Source organism: Lissotriton vulgaris, chromosome 3_1 (assembly GCF_964263255.1).
Source record: "Lissotriton vulgaris chromosome 3_1, aLisVul1.2, whole genome shotgun sequence".
NCBI lineage: Eukaryota > Metazoa > Chordata > Amphibia > Caudata > Salamandridae > Lissotriton > Lissotriton vulgaris.
Window position 1 is genome coordinate 1,314,902,755 of NC_141689.1, and position 24,300 is coordinate 1,314,927,054.

Here is a 24,300-nt window from a genome sequence, read left to right on the forward strand (position 1 = left end):
ATGCCCTGTTGGTGTTCTGATACTGCAGTCTGCCCTCTCATGTACTGCCTCTGATGTACCTGCTCTGATGTCGACTATGCCCTGTTGGTGTTCTGATACTGCAGTCTGCCCTCTCATGTACTGCCTCTGATGTACCTGCTCTGGTGTCCACAATGCCCTGTTGGTGTTCTGATACTGCAGTCTGTCCTCTCATGTACTGCCTGTGATGTACCTGCTCTGGTGTCCACAATGCCCTGTTGGTGTTCTGATACTGCAGTCTGCCCTCTCATGTACTGCCTCTGATGGACCTGTTCAGTGCAATGGACTGTTGATGCACTTAGCCCCTCTCATGTACTGCCTCTGATGTACCTGCTCTGATGTCGACTATGCCCTGTTGGTATTCTGATACTGCAGTCTTCCCTCTCATGTACTGCCTCTGATGGGCCTGTTCAGTGCAATGGACTGTTGATGCACTTAGCCCCTCTCATGTACTGCCTGTGATGTACCTGCTCTGGTGTCGACTATGCCCTGTTGGTGTTCTGATACTGCAGTCTGCCCTCTCATGTACTGCCTCTGATGTACCTGCTCTGATGTCGACTATGCCCTGTTGGTGTTCTGATACTGCAGTCTGCCCTCTCACGTACTGCCTCTGATGTACCTGCTCTGGTGTCCACAATGCCCTGTTGGTGTTCTGATACTGCAGTCTGCCCTCTCATGTACTGCCTCTGATGAACCTGTTCAGTGCAATGGACTGTTGATGCACTTAGTCCCTCTCATGTACTGCCTGTGATGTACCTGCTCTGGTGTCCACAATGCCCTGTTGGTGTTCTGATACTGCAGTCTGCCCTCCCATGTACTGCCTCTGATGTACCTGCTCTGATGTCGACTATGCCCTGTTGGTGTTCTGATACTGCAGTCTGCCCTCTCATGTACTGCCTCTGATGTACCTGCTCTGGTGTCCACAATGCCCTGTTGGTGTTCTGATACTGCAGTCTGCCCTCTCATGTACTGCCTGTGATGTACCTGCTCTGGTGTCCACAATGCCCTGTTGGTGTATTGATACTGTAGTCTGCCCTCTCATGTACTGCCTCTGATGGACCTGTTCAGTGCAATGGACTGTTGATGCACTTAGCCCCTCTCATGTACTGCCTCTGATGTACCTGCTCTGATGTCGACTATGCCCTGTTGGTGTTCTGATACTGCAGTCTTCCCTCTCATGTACTGCCTCTGATGGACCTGTTCAGTGGAAGGGACTGTTGATGCGCTTAGCCCCTCTCATGTACTGCCTCTGATGTACCTGCTCTGGTGTCGACTATGCCCTGTTGGTGTTCTGATACTGCAGTCTGGCCTCTCATGTACTGCCTGTGATGTACCTGCTCTGGTGTCCACAATGCCCTGTTGGTGTTCTGATACTGCAGTCTGCCCTCTCATGTACTGCCTCTGATGGACCTGTTCAGTGCAATGGACTGTTGATGCACTTAGCCCCTCTCATGTACTGCCTCTGATGTACCTGCTCTGATGTCGACTATGCCCTGTTGGTGTTCTGATACTGCAGTCTGCCCTCTCATGTACTGCCTCTGATGGACCTGTTCAGTGCAATGGACTGTTGATGCACTTAGCCCCTCTCATGTACTGCCTCTGATGTACCTGCTCTGGTGTCGACTATGCCTGTTGGTGTTCTGATACTGCAGTCTGCCCTCTCATGTACTGCCTGTGATGTACCTGCTCTGGTGTCCACAATGCCCTGTTGGTGTTCTGATACTGCAGTCTGCCCTCTCATGTACTGCCTCTGATGGACCTGTTCATGCAATGAACTGTTGATGCACTTAGCCCCTCTCATGTACTGCCTCTGATGTACCTGCTCTGATGTCGACTATGCCCTGTTGGTGTTCTGATACTGCAGTCTGCCCTCTCATGTACTGCCTTTGATGTACCTGCTCTGATGTCGACTATGCCCTGTTGGTGTTCTGATACTGCAGTCTGCCCTCTCATGTACTGCCTGTGATGTACCTGCTCTGGTGTCCACAATGCCCTGTTGGTGTTCTGATACTGCAGTCTGCCCTCTCATGTACTGCCTCTGATGGACCTGTTCAGTGCAATGGACTGTTGATGCACTTAGCCCCTCTCATGTACTGCCTCTGATGTACCTGCTCTGATGTCGACTATGCCCTGTTGGTGTTCTGATACTGCAGTCTGCCCTCTCATGTACTGCCTCTGATGGACCTGTTCAGTGCAATGGACTGTTGATGCACTTAGCCCCTCTCATGTACTGCCTCTGATGTACCTGCTCTGATGTCGACTATGCCCTGTTGGTGTTCTGATACTGCAGTCTTCCCTCTCATGTACTGCCTCTGATGGACCTGTTCAGTGGAAGGGACTGTTGATGCACTTAGCCCCTCTCTTGTACTGCCTCTGATGTACCTGCTCTGGTGTCGACTATGCCTGTTGGTGTTCTGATACTGCAGTCTGCCCTCTCATGTACTGCCTGTGATGTACCTGCTCTGGTGTCCACAATGCCCTGTTGGTGTTCTGATACTGCAGTCTGTCCTCTCATGTACTGCCTGTGATGTACCTGCTCTGGTGTCCACAATGCCCTGTTGGTGTTCTGATACTGCAGTCTGCCCTCTCATGTACTGCCTCTGATGTACCTGCTCTGATGTCGACTATGCCCTGTTGGTGTTCTGATACTGCAGTCTGCCCTCTCATGTACTGCCTTTGATGTACCTGCTCTGGTGTCCACAATGCCCTGTTGGTGTTCTGATACTGCAGTCTGCCCTCTCATGTACTGCCTCTGATGGACCTGTTCAGTGCAATGGACTGTTGATGCACTTAGCCCCTCTCATGTACTGCCTCTGATGTACCTGCTCTGATGTCAACTATGCCCTGTTGGTGTTCTGATACTGCAGTTTGCCCTCTCATGTACTGCCTCTGATGTACCTGCTCTGATGTCGACTATGCCCTGTTGGTATTCTGATACTGCAGTCTTCCCTCTCATGTACTGCCTCTGATGGGCCTGTTCAGTGCAATGGACTGTTGATGCACTTAGCCCCTCTCATGTACTGCCTGTGATGTACCTGCTCTGGTGTCGACTATGCCCTGTTGGTGTTCTGATACTGCAGTCTGCCCTCTCATGTACTGCCTCTGATGTACCTGCTCTTATGTCGACTATGCCCTGTTGGTGTTCTGATACTGCAGTCTGCCCTCTCACGTACTGCCTCTGATGTACCTGCTCTGGTGTCCACAATGCCCTGTTGGTGTTCTGATACTGCAGTCTGCCCTCTCATGTACTGCCTCTGATGAACCTGTTCAGTGCAATGGACTGTTGATGCACTTAGTCCCTCTCATGTACTGCCTGTGATGTACCTGCTCTGGTGTCCACAATGCCCTGTTGGTGTTCTGATACTGCAGTCTGCCCTCCCATGTACTGCCTCTGATGTACCTGCTCTGATGTCGACTATGCCCTGTTGGTGTTCTGATACTGCAGTCTGCCCTCTCATGTACTGCCTGTGATGTACCTGCTCTGGTGTCCACAATGCCTTTTGGTGTTCTGATACTGCAGTCTGCCCTCTCATGTACTGCCTCTGATGGACCTGTTCAGTGCAATGGACTGTTGATGCACTTAGCCCCTCTCATGTACTGCCTCTGATGTACCTGCTCTGATGTCGACTATGCCCTGTTGGTGTTCTGATAGTGCAGTCTGCCCTCTCATGTACTGCCTCTGATGTACCTGCTCTGATGTCGACTAAGCCCTGTTGGTGTTCTGATACTGCAGTCTGCCCTCTCATGTACTGCCTGTGATGTACCTGCTCTGGTGTCCACAATGCCCTGTTGGTGTTCTGATACTGCAGTCTGCCCTCTCATGTACTGCCTCTGATGGACCTGTTCAGTGCAATAGACTGTTGATGCACTTAGCCCCTCTCATGTACTGCCTCTGATGTACCTGCTCTGATGTCGACTATGCCCTGTAGGTGTTCTGATACTGCAGTCTGCCCTCTCATGTACTGCCTCTGTTGTACCAGCTGTGGTGGCCACCATGCCCATGCTCATGCATACACTGTGATTATACCCCGATTATGTGTAATAAAGCAAGTCAATCATGTGTCGTGCTTTGTTGGAGTTATTCCTGCGTGTGTGATACAGGTGTGTTTTTGTATTTGCTTCAAATCAGTGGGTTCAGATACCTGACACTCCCCCTCCCGACGTCACGACCCTTGCAGGTACTCCCCTCCAGACAGCGAATGGTTTATAGCGTACCTGCGTCGTCCTCAGTAGTTGGCCAAGACTAAGACGTGGTGGATCGCGAAGAGTATCGGGTAAGCGTGTAGTGCTGGGTCCATGTCGGCGAGCAGCTCGCGGTGGGTATGTTCGCTGTGGGGCATCCGCAGTGTTCAGGCAGGTTGTTTTTCCGCAGCGCTTTTATGTGCATTTTCCGCCATCTTGATTTGGGGGACGGTCCTAGACGTCAGTCCGTACGGCGGAGTCTCTGGATTGGTTACGTCCACCGCGTGGTCGGGTGTAGATGGCCCGTGGAGCGTGCTCTTTCGTCGCGGCTGGAATTTGGACAATCTTTCCTATCCTGATATGGCAGACGGAGTGACCGCGACAGGCGGACGCAGATAAGGCATGTTCCGCATACTCCAGGGCTGCGGAGGCACTTCCGTCCACCATCCTAATGAGCCCCTTAGTTCTGGAACAATTAAAAATTGAGCAGCTCCCATTCTGTAGATACTAGTGCAAAATGATCAATATTTTCTAGCAAATTCATGTTAACTTTTATTTACCATTCCCTTCTTTATTTGAAAGATTTCTCAGATCGTGCTGTTGCAGACACTCACTAGAAACCGGAGAAGGGTGTTTCTGTTCTCAAACCAGAAAGACGGGCCATCATCAGACCACGGCACTGCAAGGCCAGAGAGGGATCAGGTTTACTGCTAGATCGGAGGCAAATGTTAGGGTTTGTGCACAGCAAAGAGCATGCCCCCTCTCATTGCACTAGTGGTCTCTGTAATAGCTCTCTTTAAACACACTATTGAAAGCCTTTCTTGTTATCTCATTATCTCAGCCCCTCCTTAAGACTTCTGTGGATGTTGCTCAATGTATTCACAAGTTTGGACATTGCTGTCTTGTTTGCACATTGGACTTTGCTTTTACCAAGGCTTATTTAGAGCACTCCTTCCTAGGCCATGTGTTACTTCAACTCATTAGCATAATAACTGAAGCTCTGCACACCTGCTTGTGAGAACCACACCCAGTTCTTCGAACCACACCCAGCTCTTCGACCACACCCAGCCCTGTCTATAAAAGGCAGCCCCTGAGCCTAACCCAGTACTTGTGCTCGTCTACCTCCCACTTACCTGAGAACAGATTCTTCGGCGCTGGCACTCCTGCTCTCTCCAGACCTTCATTGACTTCCACGGGCACGGCTGCTGGCTCTTCCTTCTTCCGGTTTCCAGCTCCTTCTTGCCTCAGCCCCTCTTCTGTCCACTGCAGTCGACCTGCAAAAGAGAAAGAGGACAAGGTTAGACTGATCAGTATCCCTTTTCAGCAACAAGTGCAAAACTTTTTATTACCTGAAAGAACTTTGACGGCAATTTCTGGATTCATGTAAAAACAATTTGGAACAAGATATCTCCCACAAACTTTGTGGTTCAAACCCTTTGTTACAAGAATACTTTGTGGAACTTTGTGAAATATACATTGATTTACATGGAACTTTTAAGAATCAAACACAGGAAACCATTGACAGCCAGGCAAACAGTAAATCAAGGACTTTCACACATTACCTGCTGTATTTTGATGTAAAAGTACAGTATTTGTTTTATAAAAAGTCTGGAAATGTGTGGAAAGTGAGTTTGATATTAAGAATTTAGGCTTTAGTTATATTAAGGTGAATGTTAGATGTTGGTAATTCTGATAATGATATTCGTTTGATTTTACAGAAGTTTTGCAGTAATAGAAAGCACATCCCAGAACAGTAACACATTCCATACCTGGAAGCTAGAGACCAGGATTCAAGAGGTACTTTTAGAAGAGAATTTCTAATAGATTAAGGGTTAGTCAGGAACACATGTAGGGATAAGTTGCACTTATCTGTTCTTTGATTATGTTTCATTAGGCACCAGTTTCTACAGAAGTCAGAGAGGGCCGCAGATTTTAGCAGCACTTCAACAGTGGAAACGCAAGATCGGTGTTGTCTTTTTTTATTTTATCCAACTCCCCCCTTCCCTTGAGCTTCTGGTTCTTAGTGCACTGTTAAAAACTAGTGTGCTGGAACAAGCAGTTTCAGGGTGGGGTCGGGTGAGGTTGGACTGTCTTCAACCTCCATCAGAACTGAACAGAAACTCAGGTGAGCTGGGCTTTGACAGCAAATCAGTGTCACGGCATAGGCCGCAAAGCACAGTTGTCACAGAATCTCGGAAGTAGGGGTGCTTCCTAAATCTCTTCCTCCTACCACATAAATTGCTGCTTACGCAGAAGCTTCGCAGTATTCGACTATCTTCAATTCAACATCAAGTTTTGAAGAGGTAAAGAGCCTCAGCCAGATTCTGAGACTATCAAATGTACTCCCTCACATTTATTGGGTCCTGCTCATTGATACAAACAATGTAGCATTTAATTCCCCCATTATTCCATTGCATAAATGCATGTAAAAATATTTTTCAAGTAAATGCCTTAAGTGTGGGCGGACACATTTTAATTTACACCTTGCTTTTCATTGTCAAATGGCTAATATTCAATATTGTTCTTACCGTGGGATTAAAAAATGACATGGACTCTATCTTAAATTGTCTTGTGGGAAATCCCAATTCGTACCGACAGCCAGCATTTAAAATAAATCATGAGTTTTGGTACAGTGCTTCTTTTAAAATGTATGCATTTACACAATTATTTATGCAGATGCTTCAGTGGCTACAGAAGAAAAATGCTCCAGCCACATCTCGCGAAACACAGAAGTCCCCAGGTTCCAGATCGGAAGAACCAATGGCAAATGCAAATCAGGGTTTTGAAAGGCAAACAAGTAAAAGTGTCAGGATGCCCGAGAAGAGGAGAAGAGTTGATTCTGAAAACGAAGTATTGATAGATGGCTGTGGCACTAACTACAGTCACATACTCCTCCAAGGAAATGTGGTGGAGAGTGTGGAGCAAATTGATCACCCTGCCTGCTGGTCTACGGAACAACTTTTAATGAAACGTACAGAGTATCCATGGCTCTTATTTTCCAAAGGCAAGCTTGGATGTAAAGTGTGCAGGAAGGTAAATCTTAACACAGAAACAAGTCAAGGTGTGCATTTTCCCATGGAATGGGTAGATTGATTGGTCATCCCATATGGCCCTTCTAAAGACAAGCAGCAAATTTCTCTGCAGAAAAAAATATTTTGTCATAAGAATAGCTCCTGTCATCTTAAGGCACTAGCTATTTTAGAACAGAGGGCCCGTGAATGTATTCCACAGTACAATTTGAAAATGCAAATGAAAGTACAGGAAGAGACATGCAGTGTATTCAGAACTGCATACAAAATAGGCAAACATGAGCGCCCTTTTTCTGATAAGCCGTTGGATATTGATGTTCAAAAGATGAATGGTGCAGACTTGGGCAGAGTCTTGCATTCAGATCACAGCTGTGCTGAGATAATAGACCATATTGCTGCTACAATGAGGTCAAGGCTGATTGATTGTATCTTGCAGAATGAATCAAAAATAAGCCTCATGATAGATGAATCTACCACAGTTAGTAAACTGACCACACTAATTATCTGTGTAAGAGCATGTATTGATAAACATGATGAGCCACTGACCTTTTTCTTAGACCTTGTTGAGCTGCCAAGCACAGCAGCAGATATAATCTTAGATACCTTACTTCCATGCTTACAAAGACATGGTTTTACTGATGAGTATTTAAAAATGCATTTGGTTCAGCTTGTAACAGATGTGGCTTCCAACTTGATAGGTTGGCAATCCGGTGTGGCACCTCTTCTGAAACTGAAGTATCCACAGTTGAGTGTAGGGCAATGTGCTAACCACAAGCTCGAGCTTGCAGTGGGTGATGTTTGTAAAGAAGTCACAGGCATCATTCAGCTCAAAGTTTTTCTTGATAAACTTTATACCACCTACCATGCCTCTCCGAAAAATCAGAGAGAGTTTGGGGAATGTGCTCTGGAGGTAGAAGTAAGACTTCTGGCAATTGGAAAGGTGCTAGATGTACGTTGGGTGTCCTCAAGTGAAAGATCTGTGAGAGCTGTTAGGAATAACTACAGAGCACTTAGTAAACATTTCATGGAATCTTCCAAAGACTCAACGAGGAGTGACATTGAGCAGAGGAAATATGCTGGTTTAAACCATTTATTAACCTCCCTGCTGTTTGTTGAAAATATGGGCATATTACATGATGCTCTCACAGAATTGGGTGACCTATCCAGAAGGCTGCAGCGGCGTGATATGACCATATATGAGGCTAATCGTTCAATACAGATGCAGATTTTAGTGCTTGAATCAATGGCTGATTCCCCTGGGCCCTTTGCTACAACTGCATTTAATGCTGCTGAACGGATGCAGTTTGATGGTGTAGGAGTGCAACAGAACAAAGGCTGTGTAAGCATCAATAGGGCACAGTTCTTTCGGAGCTTAGCAAATAACCTGCGGAAAAGGATGACAATGTCTAATGCATCAAATGTTTCAAGATGCACAACCATAAACAATGACCAAATCGAATACAAAGATTTTGTAGACAGAATGAAACTCCTACAATCAGTTTATTGGCCAGATCCAGTAGACATCATATACGGTGAGGGAGAATTACAAAACCTTTGTAGCAGGTTGCATGTATTTGATACTAGGCAGTACATCCTTGGTTTCAGAGAGTACAAACAAAATAAAATTGCATCCCTGAAAGCCTCAAGCCATTAGTGCACATTATAAACACCTTTTGTATCTCAACTGCTGAATGTGAATGGGGCTTTAGTATAATGAATGATGTGCTCACACCACCGCGGAACAGAATGTCAATCAATCGTCTGTCTTCTATAATGTTCACAATAAGCATTTGCAATGCAATAGGGCTCGCATTAGTAAAGTTAGAGGTATTAGTATTGTAAATGACAATTTTTTGTTTATGTTTTTGTTTTGAAAATAGCGAAATTAATAACTTTGTCATTTACAATGCCAATAGTGTTAACTTTTGCAAACGTGACACCTATAGCATTTGTAATGCAATGTGTGTTGTATTTACATGACTTAGATGTATTAATATTAAAAATAACAATGGGTTGCATTTTTTCAATATTTAATACTTAAATAAAAGTTATTGTAATTTATAATGGCAATAGCTTAAACTTTTGCAAATAACTTTTTGGAAGATTATGTTTAGTGTATTTTATTGTGATGAAAATACAAGAACAGAAGTGAAATATTAACATTTTTTGTGACATTTGTAATAAAAGTTTGAAACATTGAGAGAACATATTTGAATCAGTTTTTGTTGAATGGTTGCACAGATTGATGCTGTGGTGGCTCTGAATGATGTTGTGGCGGCAACGAGTGATGCTGTGGCGTTCAGTGAGGCTGTGGTAGCGCATAGTGATGTTGTGGTGCCCCTGAGTGATGCTGTGGTGATGCGATGGATAGTGAGGGTAATAGATAGATAGAGGGAGGGCGAAAGATAGATAGAGGCAGGGTGAGAGATAGAGGCAGGGCAAGAGGGCGAGGGATGGAGTGAGGGCGAGGGATGGAGTGTGGGCCGGGGGAGGGATGGAGTTGGGGGAATGGATGGATGGAGTCGGGGGAATGGATGGATGGATGGATGGAGTGCGGGGATGGATGGATGGAGTGGGGGGATGGGTGGATGGAGTGGGGGGATGGATGGATGGAGTGGGGGGATGGATGGAGTGGGATGGATGGATGGATGGATGGATGATGGAGTGGGATGGATGGATGGAGTGGGATGGATGGAGTGAGATGGATGGATGGATGGAGTGGGATGGATGGATGGAGTGGGATGGATGGATGGAGTGAGGGGATGGATGATGGAGTGGGGGATGGATGGAGTGGGATGGGTGGAGTGGGATGGATGGATGGATGGAGTGGGGGGATGTATGGATGGAGTGGGGGGATGGATGGATGGATGGATGGAGTGAGGGGATGGATGGATGGATGGAGTGGGATGGATGGATGGATGGAGTGGGATGGATGGATGGATGGAGTGGGGGTGGATGGATGGAATGAGGGGATGGATGGATGGAGTGGGGGGGTGGATGGATGGAGTGGGGGGATGGATGGATGGAGTGGGGGGATGGATGGATGGATGGATGGATGGAGTGAGGGGATGGATGGATGGATGGAGTGGGATGGATGGATGGATGGAGTGGGATGGATGGATGGATGGATGGAGTGGGATGGATGGATGGATGGAGTGGGATGGATGGATGGATGGATGGAGTGGGGGTGGATGGATGGAATGAGGGGATGGATGGATGGAGTGGGGGGTGGATGGAGTGGGATGGATGGATGGATGGATGGATGGATGGATGGAGTGGGATGGATGGATGGGTGGAGTGGGGGGATGGATGGATGGAGTGGGGGGATGGATGGATGGATGGAGTGGGGGGATGGATGGGCGGATGGAGTGGGGGGAGGGATGGATGGATGGATGGAGTGGGGGAAGCATGGATGGATGGATGGAGTGGGAGATGGATGGATGGAGTGGGGGGATGGGTGGATGGACGGAGTGGGGGTGGATGGATGGATGGATGGAGTGGTATGGATGGATGGATGGATGGATGGAGTGGGATGGATGGAAGGATGGATGGAGTGGGATGGATGGATGGAGTGGGGGGATGGATGATGGAGTGGGGGATGGATTGAGTGGGGGATGGATGGAGTGGGATGGGTGGAGTGGGATGGATGGATGGATGGATGGAGTGGGGTGGATGGATGGATGGATGGATGGAGTGGGGGATGGATGGATGGGGTGGGACGGACGGATGGATAGATGGATGGATGGATGGAGTGGGGGGATGGATGGATGGAGTGGGATGGGTGGATGGATGGATGGAGTGGGGGGATGGATGGATGGAGTGGGGGGATGGATGGATGGATGGAGTGGGGGTGGATGGATGGATGGAGTGGGGGGATGGATGGATGGAGTGGGATGGATGGATGGAGTGGGGGTGGATGGATGGAGTGGGGGGATGGATGGATGGAGTGGGGGGATGGATGGATTGAGTGGGGGGGTGGATGGAGTGGGATGGATGGATGGATGGATGGAGTGGGATGGATGGATGGGTGGAGTGGGGGGATGGATGGATGGAGTGGGGGGATGGATGGATGGATGGAGTGGGGGGATGGATGGATGGATGGATGGATAGATGGATGGATGGAGTGGGGGGAGGGATGGATGGATGGAGTGGGGGATGCATGGATGGAGTGGGGGGATGGATGGAGTGGGGATGGATGGATGGATGGAGTGGTATGGATGGATGGATGGATGGAGTGGGATGTAGTGGGATGGATGGATGGATGGATGGAGTGGTATGGAGGGATGGATGGAGTGGGGGGGAAGGATGGATGGAGTGGGGGGATGGATGGAGTGGGGGGGATGGATGGATGGATGGATGGATGGAGTGGGGGAGCCGAAGGCAAGAAAAAATCAGGGAAGCAGAAGGCAAGAAAACGAGGGCAATCAGGGGAGCAGAAGGCAAGAAAATATTGTCCATATAAATTATGCATTACAGGAAAAAGTAATGAGGGGTGCCAGCTACACATACTATTTGTGGTCAACCAATGAGTGCATGGGCATTCTATCAGCGGGGTTGCACCACAAAATCTAGCTTTGATAACATTAGTTAAATTTAAAAATTCCCCACGTATGAAGAAGTAGACAACAGAAAGATTGTCATGTCAGCCAAACTTCTTTGGAGGCCGAGCGAATTATGGCCATTACTGGGCATTCGAGACTTTGAAAGGTAAAGAACTGTTTCGGTTTTGCACTACACAGGATCAAAGTCAATTTTTTCTTATTAGGAAAGAGGTCTGATTTTTAGAGTTCTATTAAAGGGATGTTTAAAGGCCTGCAATCCCAAATTTGCTAGCAAAGAAACAGGGGAAAAATATCACAATTGCGATGCTCTTACTGCTTAATTTGATTGTTAAAATGTAGCACATTTTACAGACGGTACTGGGAGAAAAACCGTGTGACTACAAACATTTTTTAAAGAAGAACTCTGTTACTAGTAAAGGTCACGTAACGACACTAAAATAAAGCTTCTGAAATTCTCTAGAACCAGCATGGCTGTGCTCCCATAACAGGCTTGAAAGCATAACAAAGATCACAGGAAAAAAACACACAATTCCCAATTCACAAAGTTTAAGGTAACAGATCATTTACACAAAGGCTGATCATTGGCCTCATATTTAAGTATGTGTTTGAATAATGTGCTTTAATTTAAATAACTACACAAATGTTAACCTTTTGCAATCCGAAAATGCATGAGAGAGAGGCTATTGTGACAGCTGCAACCCGTGGGCAGTGACTAATTAGGGGAGGAGAAATGTCTGAGGCCGAGCGCACGCTGGGGGAAGCTTCAGATGCCTGTGATGTGGATGCGCTTTCCGCTTGACTGCTCCACAGGGGGCAGAAAGGCACAAACCAGTTAGGCAGACCTTTTTAGGGCTCGCCTGCTGTGCGCATGCGCATAGCTGGCGACGCTCTATAGGGGCTTAAATAAGCTTTACCTAGACTGGCGATTGACTGGCGATTTGATGCTGTGACCGTGCGCTTTTAGGTCAATGCGCAAGCGCATTGACCTAAAATGCGTGTGCACATCATCAAATCGCCAGTCAATCGCCAGCAGCACTCCTCCCCTGCTGCTTCACACCCTCATGCCGCTCTCCCCGCTCCGCCCCCTCCCTTGCCCGCCGTGTCGCATTTCTCATCCCCCCCTCCCCACAGCAATGCCCTCAGCCGGCCATACTTTCACTTTGACGGCCGCTGGCCGTCTCTCGTGTTTCTCCTTGTTTCGCTCTGTCCCTCATAGATATTACGCGGCTAGGAGGGGAAGGGGTCGTGTATAGCTTTCTGCTTTAAGATTAGTTGTTGTGGCTGGCAGCGGCCACTTAAAGCAATCCTTCCTCATCCTCGCTTGTAATCAAAATAATGCATGCATGTGCGCATACTTAGAGGGGCTCGGAGTCAGTAATTGTCGTCCATTGATCTTTTTAACTGTCAATCTCACCACATCATACAATATGGGGCAGTGAGTCACCGTACTTGAGCAAATCGGCTCGTATTCTCTTATAGCATTTTGTCTCCTCACGTCATCTGCCTCAAGTGTGCTTCACTGCCAGTGCTGCAGGGACAATATCGTTTTCTTCAATTTTAAAATATTTTTGGGGGGTTTAAACGATCTTTTCGGGTTACAATAAGTACCTTTTTTATCTGTGCCAATAAGTATCCTGTTTTCCTCTGCAAATTAAAACTAGAAAGGGGTTATCTTTTCCGAGTACCGTGTCTGCTAGGAAGCACCCGTGGTGTTATGCTAAACTCCTATGCAGAGCTTGCTTTTATTCTTAAATTAACATGTTTATTGCCAGCATATAGAGCGGTCCTGTCTGCGCGTTAATGTAGCCATTTTCATACCTCCTTGCGAAACCTACCTACTGTTCTTGGTCCGCCAGGTTCCTTGAAGCTGGATGTTTAGAGAGCGATATGTCTCTTTTGTTTTTGGCAGTTTGCAGTTCTGCTGACTAGAAAAATTGCTTTTTTCTGTGTGTTCCAGAGTTCATTTGTATGCTTTACTTAATTTTTTTTAAACTTGATTAACCCCTTCACTAATTAGACTTTTTCTTCCTTACGTGTACCCGAGTTTTGAACTCCTTCTCAGTGATGGTGTCCTGTGAAGTCTTTGTGTGGCTCTACCTCATTAAAACCAATGAATGCTTTGGAGCACGGCTGCACATTTAGGGCCGAGGTTTATTGTTCATCTCCTCCCCGCCCCCTCCCCTGGAGGGTTTGAATGCGCATTGTTTGTGTTGAGGAAGGTCACGTGAGCACTCTCTGCAACAGCCCACCCCCAAAAGGCACGTGCTCATCTCCCAGCTGGCTGCTGCTTTGACACAGGCCAACACTTCCTGCCGTGCGTTCCTTGCCCCCACCCCGAAAGAATTTGAGATGGCATGTTTGACCTCCGACCTTGCTTATCCATCCCAGTCCTCTTCTGTTCTTAATTTTAGCTTCTATACCCCTGCACACCAATTGTTTGAAAACCACGTAGGGTATACTTATACTGGGTTAGACTTTGGCACGTCAGTAATGGGTTTATGTGGTCAGCGGAATCTTTTTGGGGGTGGAAATAGGGGAAGAGGGTGTTATGCCAGGCACCCTTTGAGGCCTTATTGCCTCCTTGTGCTTTCACCAACACATCCACCATCACCTCCACATCCACCATGACATCCACCACCACATCCACCACCACCACATCCACCACCACCACATCCACCACCACCGCATCCACCACCACCACCACACCCACCACCACCACACCCACCACCACTACATCCACCACCACATCCACTACAACCACCACCCCATCCACCACTACCACCACCACCGCATCCACCACCACCGCCGCATCCACCACATCCACCACCACCACATCCACCGCATCCACCACCACATCCACCACCACATCCACCATCACCACCACATCCACCATCACATCCACCATCAAATCCACCACCACATCCACCACCACATCCACCACCACATCCACCATCACATCCACCATGACATCCACCGCCACATCCACCACCACATCCACCACATCTTCACCACCGCATCCACCACCACATCCACCACCACCACCACATCCACCGCATCCACCACCACATCCACCACCACATCCACCACTTCCACCACCACCACATCCACCACCACCACATCCACCACCACCACATCCACCACTGCATCCACCACCACCACATCCACCACCACATCCACCACCACAACCACCACCTCATCCACCACCTCATCCACCACCTCATCCACCACCTCATCCACCACCACCGCATCCACCACCACCGCATCCACCACCACCACCACACCCACCACCACTACATCCACCACCACATCCACTACAACCACCACCCCATCCACCACTACCACCACCACCGCATCCACCACCACCACATCCACCACCACATCCACCATCAAAACCACATCCACCACCACCACCACATCCACCACCACCACCACATCCACCAACACCACCACATTCACCAACACATCCACCATCACCTACACATCCACCATGACATCCACCACCACACCCATTACCACCACACCCACCACCACTACATCCACCACCACATCCACTACAACCACCACCCCATCCACCACTACCACCACCACCGCATCCACCACCACCGCCGCATCCACCACATCCACCACATCCACCACCATCACATCCACCGCATCCACCACCACATCCACCACCACATCCACCATCACCACCACATCCACCATCACATCCACCATCAAATCCACCACCACATCCACCACCACATCCACCACCACATCCACCATCACATCCACCATGACATCCACCGCCACATCCACCACCACATCCACCACATCCGCCACCACTTCACCACCGCATCCACCACCACATCCACCACCACCACCACATCCACCGCATCCACCACCACATCCACCACCACATCCACCACTTCCACCACCACCACATCCACCACCACCACATCCACCACCACCACATCCACCACTGCATCCACCACCACCACATCCACCACCACATCCACCACCACATCCACCACCTCATCCACCACCTCATCCACCACCTCATCCACCACCTCATCCACCACCACCGCATCCACCACCACCGCATCCACCACCACCACCACACCCACCACCACTACATCCACCACCACATCCACTACAACCACCACCCCATCCACCACTACCACCACCACCGCATCCACCACCACCACATCCACCACCATATCCACCATCAACACCACATCCACCACCACATCCACCACCACATCCACCAACACCACCACATCCACCAACACATCCACCATCACCTACAGATCCACCATGACATCCACCGCCACAGCCACCACCATATCCACCACCACCGCATCCACCACCACCGCATCCACCACCACCACATCCACTACAACCACCACCCCATCCACCACTACCACCACCACCACATCCATCACATCCACCACCACCACATCCACCACCACATCCACCATCAACACCACATCCACCATCACATCCACCATCAAATCCACCACCACCACCACATCCACCACCACATCCACCACCACATCCACCATCACATCCACCATGACATCCACCACCACATCCACCACCACATCCACCACCACCACATCCACCACCACTTCACCACCGCATCCACCACCACCACATCCACCACCACCACCACATCCACCGCATCCACCACCACATCCACCACCACATCCACCACTTCCACTGCATCCACCACCACCACATCCACCACCACCACATCCACCACCGCATCCACCACCACTGCATCCACCACCACCTCATCCACCACCTCATCCACCACCTCATCCACCACCTCATCCACCACCTCATCCACCAACGCATCCACCACAACCACCACATCCACAACCACCACATCCACATTCACCACATCCACCACCACCACATCCACCACAACACCACCACATCCACCATCACCACCACATCCACCATCACATCCACCACCACATCCACCACATCCACCATCACATCCATCACCTTCACATCCACCATGACATCCACCACCACATCCACCACCACATACACCACTTCCACCGCATCCACCACCACCGCATCCACCACCACGACCACATCCACCACCACCACCACAACCACATCCACCACCACCACCACATCCACCACCACCACCACCACCACATCCATCACCGCATCCACCACCACCTCATCCACCACCTCATCCACCACCGCATCCACCACCACCACATCCACCACCGCATCCACCACCGCATCCACCACACCCACCACCATCACTTCCACCACCACATCCACCACCACTTTCACCACATCCACAACCACCACATCCACCACCACCACATCCACCACATCAACACCACATCGACCACCTCCACCACCACCACCACATCCACCACCACCACCACTTCCACCTCCACCACCACCACCACCACCACCCCCACATCCACCCCCACATCCACCCCCACATCCACCACCACATCCACCACCACCACCACATCCACCACCACATCCACCACCACCACCACATCCACCACCACCATATCCCCCAGATCCACCACCACCACATCTACATGTGTGTGGCTCTGTGTGTGTAGGTGCAAATGCAATGTTCTTGGATTGTCGTCACAATAAAATACACTGAGCATAATCTTCACAAAAGTTATTTACAAACGTTTAAGCTATTGCCATTATAAATTACAATAACTTTTATTTAAGTATTAATTATTTACAAAATTAAAAGCCATTGTTATTTGTAATATCAATACATCTAAGTCACGTAAATACAACACACATTGCATTACAAATGCTATAGGGGTCACATTTGCAAAAGTTAAAACTATTGACATTGTAACTGACAAAGCTATTAATTTTGCTACTTTCAAAACCAACACATAAATAAAAAAAGTGTCATTTACAATACCAATAGCTCAAACTTTCCTAATGCGAGACCTATTGCATTTCCAATGCTTGTTTTAAAGAACTGAGTGTTGCCCACATTACAAAGCAAAGTAAAAGGTGATGTAACAAAGGAATAAGAAGCGTATTGGTCTGCTTGTGCTATACATCATTTCTCGTTAACTTCATATGCAATGCTTATTGGTGTTTTTCTTGTGCTTCACGTGGGAATGCATGTCGACTTGCAGTAACAAAGCCTCTTTGACATGCACATAGTGTTGTAAAAGCTTGTGAAGTGCTTAAGTGAGGCTGTGTGTGTGCTTTGGAGCTGTTTGAACACAGACTGCTACACACGACAGGGGGGCCCTTTCTTATGCAGTGTAAATATCTGCCGGTACACACTGTTTATCGTTCGCTATGTTTGACGCTACTAGAAGCCTAACCTTACACCCACCATTGTTTTAAAGTAACATCTAAGAGTGAATAAACCACAATTACTTCTTTTAGCCGTTCTGCCACACACGAAGGTGAGGGCCGAAGCCCTTTAATTCTACTGTGTGTTGCGCACTTGGCTTTGATTATTTGCAATGGAGGCTGCCTGTTTATTAAGAATTTGCCTGGTGATTTTAAAAATGGAAGCAACTGCAGTATGGCTAAGAGACTCAAAGTAAAAACAAGAAAGTCATTACTACACAAATAAAATAACCAAGAAAACTATTATCTATATTGCTTTAATGGTTGTGGGAGAGAGCCGCATGAATCTTGGGGGTTGTGTAGATGAAGGGTCTTCTTCCTCGGTAACAAACAGACTATAAAAACGATCTGCTAATCATTGGTGAACTGGTTTATTCTCACAAAAATCCAGCGAGCCAGAACAATTAGCAGCGTTTAGATAAACATTCCTCCGATCACTGGCTGCAAACTTCAGATTTCTGCATCCATTGCCTTGTAGGTTAGGCGGGAGTTGCATGTAACACGGCCCCATCCCACGAACTGCGCTAATCCCAACTCTGATGCAAACGAGAGCTTGGGCCTACACAGGATTACAGTTTATCTCGTAATACCTCCCCTTTTCACCCTCACAAAGTTCGCCAGGTTACACCTAATGGAATTTCTACAGAGAAATGGCAGTAGTTGGCATTTCGCAGCTCGAAACAGGGAAAACAGTGCAAATTACCGCAGCATGCCCCATTCTGAGGTCGGGTGCACACTACCACGGTAATGGTATTTACTCGATGCGCTATTTACCGCCATAACGTGACTCCACTGTGGCCAAATGGGGGAGGCCCAAGGTGCAATAACCTATTAGCTGCCAAAAACCCACTAGAAATGGCAAAAATAAATAGCAACACATGCATCACGTGACTTATGAAAAGCTGCTCATCCCGCTAGAAGGAGGCAAATAAACAAGTGGGAAGGCGGGATTTTTTGATCTCCTATCTGATCACTCTAGATCTAAATCCCCAATCAGGTCGACTGAATCTTTGTTGCCTGTCATTGAGTAAAAGAAATCTACTACCAGGTTAATCAAACCAATAATTGACACGACTCTGAAGAACCACTTACCACGAATCAGGTTTAAAGTTTTATTGTAAAGCCAAAGTTAACTGAAGATACAAGCATCTCAATATTAGGTTCAAAAGGTACACTGGCATCAACAGAAACATGAATTCTCTAAATGATCTTAGACGACAGAAAAATACCACTAATGCCAGTTCAAGAATTAACAAGTTTGCCAATATAGACACAAGATGTAACTTAGAAGTCATTTACAGAAAGGAAAAGATCAGGTTAGACTGTCCCTGCACTTGACTAAGTGACATCCCTACTTAGCAGAATCTTCAGGTTAAAAAGGTGTCAGCCGTGGTGACTTCCAAAGAAGTTCACTCACTTTCTCTTAGTCTTAGGTGAAAAACCTATGCATTGCAATCATGCCCTCTCTGCCTACCCATCCGCTCTCTAAGGGTCCTCAGGCCATCTGCTCTAACTCCTCCCCAGGGTGCTGTCCCTAATACAAAATCACAGTTGTGGTTGGAACGCCCCTCTGAGACGCCCCTCACGTACACATCTCACGTGGTCTCGGTTCTGGCTTTTTCCATGATGATACTCCTTTGGGCCTCTTGTTAGCGTTGACCTTGCTTCCCAGGCTTCTTCTCCAGCTCGCCGGTACCCCCCAGAACATTCCTGAACCCTCCTCCAGGCCTGTGCCTGTCTCCCCGGACAGAGCTCTATTCATCACGCTCTTGATTGGAACCCCCTCACACCTGCAGACAGACACCCATGAATAGGGCCCCAAATTCCAACCTCCAGTTATCTGCTTTGGGCCATAAAACTTCGCACAGAATTGACAATTTATTCTGAACGAGACTCGACTTTAACTAACACGTGCAGATCAAAGAAGCCACTTTATCTTTCCAGGCCTACTAAATTATCTTGCAAGCGGCCTGCACTCCATGAACCTTTGTTTCTAAAACTAAAGCATTCTTGTTAATACACTCTGATTATATGAAACACTTCTATAAAACATGACTCTAACATGTGAGCAGAAATGACTGAATAATAGTAAATCCATGTCATGTGAAAGATGTAAATGCACGTTTTCGTTTCTTCATACATTGCCATGAGGCCTGCACATTTCTACGTTTTGCAGCATTACATTTTCTTCAGTAGCAGCTACATAACATGGAATCTGATTAACACTTCTAACATTTCTAAACATTTCCACACATTTCTACATTAGTTCCACACTCTATATATGTTTTCTATATTAACTAAACACTCATGAGTATATGCGGTTATATATTTTCAACACTTTTAGATACTTTAACTGAATTCGTGCGACTGGGTTGTACATGTGGTGCACTTATACCTTTTACTTAATTTGCGCTCTCTCAGTTCCCCCCTTTGATGACCTCTAGGGGTCATCACCAACACAACACCAATCTAAAATTATATTTAGACAGAACTCGTTGCAAGACTCCCTCTCTTGATCGTTTCTAGAGCTCTCAGACTCCTGTATTGGTTATCTTGCATGGCAGCTAATCTCTGTTCCTGCTCTCTCATGGATCTTTGCAACCTATTTGCTCTGTACCATTTGTACAACCTCACCAGTCCCCACAATATGAGCACACAGATCACTATTATGATGATAGGTTTTAGAATGTACCATACAAAGCTCTTCCCTAGGTTGGCGAACCAACCTCCAACTTTACCCATTCCATGACCCACTTTTTCCCACACATTTACTCTTGTCAAGTCTTCAATTTCTTGATGGATCTCAGTAATATTCTGTATACCCTTCTCAAGAGGTTTTGAATTGTATGGAATGTAAGTGCAACATTCCTGGACCTTCAAGGCCTTACAGACTCCACCCTCTTTGGCTAACAGAACGTCTAGAGCAAGTCGATTCTGAAGAACCATTGCCCTTATCGATTGCATCTCTCCTTCCACCAGCATCAATGATCTAGCAGTACTGGCAGTTAATCTGTCTACAACTGTTGCCAATCTCCTGATCTTAACATCATTTAGTATCAATCCTAGAAGAGGGAACATAGCACCAAATACATCTCCAACTACCTCGGCATCGCCTACATTCCTTTTCCCTCTGGCTTGGGATTTTCCCTCAATGATCTCCAAATCTTTGGCATGGTAAATTTTGGGGAAGACAATCGCCAAATAACATGAGCCATACCAATTGTCTGGCAGCTTCACATAGGCATTTCTTCCACAGACAAAATACACATTAGGAATCACTTGCATTTCCTTTAAGAAATCTTTCGTGTAGTATTCTAATCGGAAGGCATGTTCACAACTAACTTCTCCCACAAAAACATTTTCATAATAGGTTTTACCTCTATGTATACATAACTTCCCTTTCTGTGTTCGATCTAACGCTATTGGACCGTTACTACCCTTCCTCTTGTGTGCCTTCTCCTCCTCCGTCCAATCCGTTTTCCACTGTCCTGACATTTTCAGAATCTTTTGCCTTCTGTAACGGTCATCAACTTGCCCTATTAATTTCTTCTCAATTTCTGACACTTTGCAAGTCAGATTATTTCTACGAGCATGTGAAGTATCTAGGGTATTCCAAGGAATGAAGAATTTCGCCAATCTATCTTCACTCTTGTAATAGTCCCATTTATTCATCTGTTTGTAGTTCGGGACTTCTGGTAACACTGAATCGTAATTGGAGAAATAGTATTCAAAACTATCTCGTCCGTAACATATGCTAAGCAATAAACTACATGTAATGCCATAAGCAATGGAAGATGATGATATCTGATGCCTTCATCTTAAGCATGGGCGAATTTTGCGGATCTCGCGTTCGCGAATTTTGCGGATTTGCGGATTCGCAATCCGCAAAATCCGCGAATTCCCGCGAATTTGCGGATTTTTTTTTTTTGTGTTCGCCCGTGTTTCTGCCAGTTCGCGAGGGTTTTTACAATTTCGCAATTTGCGAACTTACCTGTCGGGTCGCAAGTTTTGCGAACTTGTTGTTTCTACGTGTCCAGCCTGTTTGGGACACTCTTCTTCATCACTGCCACTCTCTGTCACCACTGCCACTCTCTGACTACTCATGCCACCCTCTGGCCCACCCATGCCACCCTCTGTTTCATCACCACACCCTCTGGTTGTCCAGTGTACATTATTTTCGGCAAAGCAAAGCACACCTTCCCTGCCTCAAGTGACCTGAATTAATTTGGGGCTGATTAATGTGTCACAGAATATTTTTTTAGCTGGCACCTGCTTCCTTAGTGCGCCCTGATTAGTGATCTTTTGCACTTGCTAAGTGCTTTCATTGTTGCAAAATTAGTTACAACACCTGCCCTGCCCCAACTGACAATAATGAATTAGGGGCTGATTAATGGATTTTAACTTCCAGCCTGGCTCCTGCTTGTCTCCCTTAGCTGTAATTCAGGACCTTTGTGGCATATGTGTAACTATTCTGAGGTTCAGAGCAGGGTCACATAATAGTTTCAACTGGCAACTGAACTCTGGAGGGGCCCCTCAGGAAGCACTACAGGAAATGGCTACTAATGATGAGCCTGAACTTTTGAACCTGGTAAGTAGTTACTTTCAGTTTTGCTAAGATCGTATTTCTGCAATTTTGCACTTATTCGCGGGGCGCGAACTCACGCGAACAGTGCGAGCAGTGCGAGCAAAATCCGCTGCTCGCGGATTTGCGGATTTTGCGGGAGATTCGCGAATCTCGCGGCTTGCGGATTTCCCGAAAATGCGCAAAATCCGCGAGCGGAACGGATTTTCCGCCCATACTTACTTCATCTACAGAAGCAGGCAATTTCATGCAGACGTAGCAATCCTTAGCCTCCATGACATCAATGTACTCATATAGTAGTTTGGCATAAGCGTTCGATTTGAAGTTGCCCTGTGACTCATCTACATGTAACCTACGAGCTTCTGCTGCTAGCAACGCTTTCTCCTGAATTGCATTGTCCTCCTTTTTACTAGCAATAGTAGGTTTTGATGTCACTTCTGTAGCTTTCGTTTCGTTTTCATGTCCTACTATATATGATACAGTAACTACTAAAACTATAAGGAGAATAACTCCTGCTAAAAGTGTACCTATTATGCATTTCGTTTTGCAGTTCGAGTTGCCGGCCTCCATGTTTCTCAGACAGTGTAGCTTCTTAGTCCCTTTTTCAAAACAAAGTTCTTTCTTTTTATTCTCCTCTACAGTCTCTTTCTGCTCATTCAGTCTTTTAAACCACACAGTAGGAAGCTGGCAATCTCTTTTTGCAATCAGTCTTTTGAACTGTAACAAACAGACAACCCTAGCCCTTCTCCGTCAACTAAATGAAAGGGTCCCTAAGTTTTCTCTTCTTCCACTAGGCGCTAGGTTATCTTCTCACTCTTGTTTATTTACAAAGTCTTTAGGTGTCTACGATGATCCGTGTTCCGACGGCTCTAATCGCATATTCTAACAATTCTAAACGAAGGATGGTTTCCTCATGTGCTGGTACCGGATGACCCAAAGTCGGAAATTCCAATCTGTTCAATACCAGTTCTCTAATTCTGCTCAAATACGGAGGGATGGGGATAGTGAATGTTAGCAACCCTTCAGTCTCAACTCCAGGTACCAACAATCTCACTTCCAACGTTATGATTGGTTCAAGGCTGCTCACTGCCACTTCCCTCACCCTCCCGGATTTCTGCGCATAAGACATCTGCTGCCAGGTAGGTCCACTCAGGGGTGGCGTATCTTCTGCAGGGCACACGCACTCTCCTTGTTCTCCTCGGACCTTCCGCTTCTGAGCTCTGTGCACCTTCGTCCAAGTCTGAGTCCTCGGATATGGGAGCAAGGGTTCTCTCGAGAGTTGACTGTAGGCTCGACCTCCTTCTTCTTTCAGGACACCTAGTCTCTCCCCGTCTTGCTCTCCTTCCTCTTGTCCTCACACCCAATTCTAGATCACTTGTAGCTTGATCAAAATCTGTTTCGTACTCACAGCTGCTTTCTCCTTCTGTGGCAACGTCAGTTTCACTGTCGTCTTGCCCTTCCCCCACTTGGTCCGATGCACTCCCAGCTTCCTCCGACACCCCCACAGCTTGGCTGGTCCCCTCTATGGCTTCTTCGTCCACAGCTGGATTCTCATTCGAGAGAGGAGCTGTTT

At 47.3% G+C, this 24,300-nt stretch overlaps 1 pseudogene; it reads left to right on the forward strand.

Annotated features, from left to right (window-relative positions):
• Positions 1–24,300, forward strand: part of LOC147727822 (E3 SUMO-protein ligase KIAA1586-like) — a 69,247-nt pseudogene that overhangs the window by 19,538 nt on the left and 25,409 nt on the right.